Genomic DNA, 4448 nt, shown 5'->3' with positions numbered 1-4448 from the left:
CACACACACACACACACACACACACACACACACACACACACACACACCTGAAAAAGGCCCTGTGCCCCTATGCCCTTCCCAGGACAGGGCCACTCAGCGAGCAAGGTAAGCTTATAGTGGACAGCTTCACGTGGTCTTCATATGAAACTGTTCACTGTAGAAACTGTTACTGGTAAGTAAGCACAAGGCAGCCTATGCTTGCCTCAAGTACTGGTTCCTCCACCCCTGGCGGGAACGAAGGCACTTGAAGAGTCTTGATTCAGTGGGAAGGTGCCATGGGGTGGGGAGAGAGGCCGGTCAGAGTAAGAAGCGGAAACTTTGGCGGGCTGGGGGAAATGAAATGGTTTGCTCCCGATGAGCAAGGAAGCCCAAGGAGGCCCGAGCGTGCCTTGCTCACTGGGGTGAGCTGACACTGGCCCTTCCTTGCACACTGCCTAGAAACATGGGGCAGGAGGCTGGGTGTGCGAGGATAAGCACACAGGGTCTTCAAAGGCCAGCAGGGGCTGCTGCCCAAGCCCTGGTCTTGGTGGTGACAGGTGGCCCATCTCTAGCTCAGCAAGCAAATCCCGACGCGCTGCCAGCATGCCATGCATCCCCCTGCCCAGCTCACCCACCAGCCACAGCTCTGCATCCTGTTCCCATACTAGGTGTGGGCATTAGGGCAGGCAGATGTCCTGCTGAAGGCCGAGAGGCCAAGGAGGGCGAGTGCACACCAGGTAGGGCCTGGGGCTGAGGCTGCCCCGCAGGCAGGATGGGCTGACGGGAAGAAGGCAGGGGCGTTGGCATTCATGGCAGGATTGGCGGGGCATCTGTGAGGCTGGAGGAGGTTGGGCGATGAGGGCAAAAGTTGTGACCAGCAAATGACGGACAACTCACGGTCCTGGATGGACAAAGCCATCCAGGCTGGCGGTCAGGGGCTAGGGAGTCATCTCTGGCTATGGCCATGGCAGAGGGCCGGGAGACCAATGCTCGGGCATGTGCAGGGGGCGGTCTGGCATTGGGGCGCTGTGGCTGAGGTTCAGAGGTTGATGGCAGGTCCGTTTCAGGAAGGATGAAACATAAAGGGAGAAAAAACCCCATTTAAAGTAAACTGGCAGGAGTGTGATGATTCCTAAAACCAGCCCTGGCTTGGTCAGCAGCTCTGTGAGTTGTCACTGTAACGTGACAACCCCGGGCCCAGCGCAGTCTGGAGGGCCGGCTCTAGGCCTCTCCGGACCCCACGGGGGCCAGCCCGCCCTGGGATTGCTGCTCACAGAGGGGCTTGTCTCTGACCTCATGAGGAAAGGTACCCCATACTGTGGACCGCACAGACGGCCAAGGGGAACAGGGGTGGCCACCATGTCATTCCCACCAAAGGGAGGGCAGAAGCACAGACTGGAGAGGCCAGGAGGTCTGGGGGCAGTGAGGGGCCAGGATTGGAGTGTGCCAGCAGGGAGGTCCAGGCGGCAAGATGGGGACAGGTCAGAGTCAGAGTCCCCAGCCTGGCACCAGGACAGGGCAGGAACAAAAGCTGATTCAAGAGGATGCCCTCAGAGCTCAGTGGAGGGGGTCTTTGAGGGGCAGCCTTTGGGGCGTGGGCAGAGTCAGGCCCCCTCTGCGGGCTTAGGAGGCCCATTCGGGGGCCCTTCCTGCCCGCCCGCTGTGAGCCAGTGGCCTGGGTGCTGTTGCCTGCCTGCTGATTATGCCCAGAACCCCTCCAGGACTTCCAGGAGGGAGCTAACCCCTCCAACAGAAATCAGGAAGGTTTAACCTCTTTGATACTTGGCTCTTGAGTTAGTCTGGGTAGACCAGAGAAACAAAATTCATAGACACTCATGTTTTATAAGAGAGTTTTATATAAAGGGTAAGTGTACATTAAGAAAGCATCCCAACCCAGTGCTGTCCAAGTCCCTAAGTCCGACGTTGGCCCAGATGTCTGACACTGATCTACAAAGTCCTCCTTAAGCTCACAAAACACACACAATGAACCCGACTGCAGGAGGAAAGCAGAATCAGTGAGCATGTAAGCATCTCGGCGCTGGCAGGGGTCTCCACGCAGCTGCTCCAGCACCTAGGGCTGCATCGGGTAGGTCCATGAGGCTTCTTCTCAAGGATGTCTCACAAAAAGTGAACCTTGCCAGCTGAAGCAGGGAACTGGCTAAGGCAGCTACACCCTGGTCTGACCATCAGAGAACAAGAGAACGAAAAGCGAGGCTCACAGAGCCATTTATCTCTCCGCCCTTCAATTAATCCCACATATGTTCATCGGCCATGTTGACACAATACACCTTAACGATCACAGCTCTGAAAAGAATAAAAATGAGCAGAGGATTTGAGGTGCCAAAGTGTCCTTGTCTAAAGACCACCTGAAGAGGAGGCTGGCAGTGCCTTGAGAGGCCAGCTGCTTTGGACATGGGTAGGGCTGAGAGGTGGAAAGCTAGGAGCTTGGGCATCCAGCCTGCTGGGGAGCAGGGGGCAGGGCTCCCTCCTTACCCCCCATAGGCTTGAAGAACTAGGGTAGAGGGTCTGGGCATGAGGGCAGCCAGAGCCTGCAGCTGGATATGCAGGGAAGGCCCATATTCCCACTCACTGCCCAGAGCTGGTGATTGAGAGAGGGGGAAGGTGGTCTCTAAAGGGTTCCAGAAGAGAGGGGGAGGGGGACCATCCCAACTGCCAGCCCCTCGAGTACGGACCATGGACCAACCATGTTGGCAGGACCCATATGCCAGGGTTTCTCAAGGTTTGGAACCTGCAGGGATGTGATGAAACAGAAAGCCAGCCCCCTTTACTCTCCCTTGGAAATCAAAAGTAAAAATGACCCGGTGCCCCTTCATAAGGGACGAGATTAAACAGCGTGACAAACAAGAAGGCCTTCCTTTCTGAATAAAGGACAGTCCATCAAATCAAAAAGGTCCCCGACTGGCACAAGGGGTTTGTGCCCAAACATCTACCCCTTTGCTTAGGCTATTCTCTTGCCTAGCTGGTCCTCCTCCCCTGCCCTCTTCACCCAGCTCAGATTGCAAATTCCTCTCCCTCCCTGGAAGCCCAGCTCAGACCTTCCCTCAAACAACAGCCTCCCTCCTTCCATGCCCCCCACCCCTGGCCCACCCCCCTCCCCAGCCCCAGCTACCCACCAACATTCCACCTGACAGTGGGCTTGTCCAGGGAGCAGGTCTCCTGCCCTAAACAGCACACACCAGGTTCACAACCATGGCGTTCAAGGAGGGCTGGGCCATTGGAATGATGTCCGCTTCCTCTGAGAGGTCTAGGTACCAGAGCGCACACAGCTCAGAAATCTGCCCGCACTGCCTTTTTCAGACAATAAAAATGATCACACTGCTGTTTAGAAATAAGTGTTTCTTCCTTCTGCTCCTTTGAGGCAGCTGGCAAGTTAAGGTCACCAATATACAACCGGCAGACTCTGAAAGGCCAGGTAGGTTCTGGGTGTCCCTGGGGACAGTCACTCCACAGAGAGCAGAGGTGGATGGGTGCTGCTGAGGGGTGGGGCTTCCAGAGCGCGCTCTTTTCCAGCACTGGTGCAAGGAGACCGTGGGGTGTGTGGGGGTGGTGGTGCAACTCCACAGAAGGTCCCACGAGCTGGCAGGGGCGCACAGAGACCCCTCTCTGCCTGGCAAGGGCCCTCCGTCAGGCAGAGGCATGGCCCACTGGGACTGCTGCTCCGTACTGGGGTGGGCTGAGCACCTCCTCCCTGGCCTTGCAGAGCCCCTGGGTGCTAGCCCAGTGGACAGCAGTCCTGGCAGGAGTGACATGGTTGCCCACGCGGGCCATGCACACCACACATGTTGGAAGGTACTCCAGTGACAGGGTTGGGGTGCCACTTCCCCTCAGCAGAGGAGGAAACGGGGGCTCAGAAACCTCCACTGACTGCTCGCCAACCGAGGCCTCAAGACTGGAGGCAGGCTAAGGGTCGGACCAAGCTGCGAGCACAGCCCTCCTGGCCCTTGGCCCAGGGCTCTGCCCACGGGACCACAGAACACTTTACCAAAGTTGACAGACAGTTAGCGAAAGGCCACACCAGCCTGGAACCAGCCCTGCACCGGAGCACACCAGCCCCAGGGGAACTCCGCCCCCCCCCCCCCCGCCCCCTCACCCAACCTCCAGAACCCCCATAGGCCACACTGTTTTGTTCCTCGCACTCAAGGGAAACCGCGCTCAGCACGTCCCACACTGGCCTTACATGCGCCTTTGAGGTCAGTCTATGTCCTTGGTCACGTGATCCTTCACTCATCCATACCAGCGAGGGAGGGAGCGCTGCTGTCCTGCCCGTTGGCAGCCTCCTCCCGCTCCAGGGAGGACCAGGAAAGAGAAACTACAGCCCCCGACACCCCTTGTCTTCCCCAGGAAGCCGTTCGGTGCCCTGGCCCCACAAGCGCTCCTTGCTGGGCCCTGGGGTCACCGGGGAATCCTTGGTACAGATCTCTGTGCTCAAGAAACCTACTTTTTTTTTT

The sequence above is a fragment of the Echinops telfairi genome, unplaced genomic scaffold (assembly GCF_000313985.2).
Source record: "Echinops telfairi isolate 266 unplaced genomic scaffold, ASM31398v2 ScPeMD7_29;HRSCAF=101, whole genome shotgun sequence".
NCBI classification, from domain to species: Eukaryota; Metazoa; Chordata; class Mammalia; order Afrosoricida; family Tenrecidae; genus Echinops; species Echinops telfairi.
The sequence above is the reverse complement of the archived record's forward strand: the minus strand, read 5'-3'. Positions refer to the sequence as shown.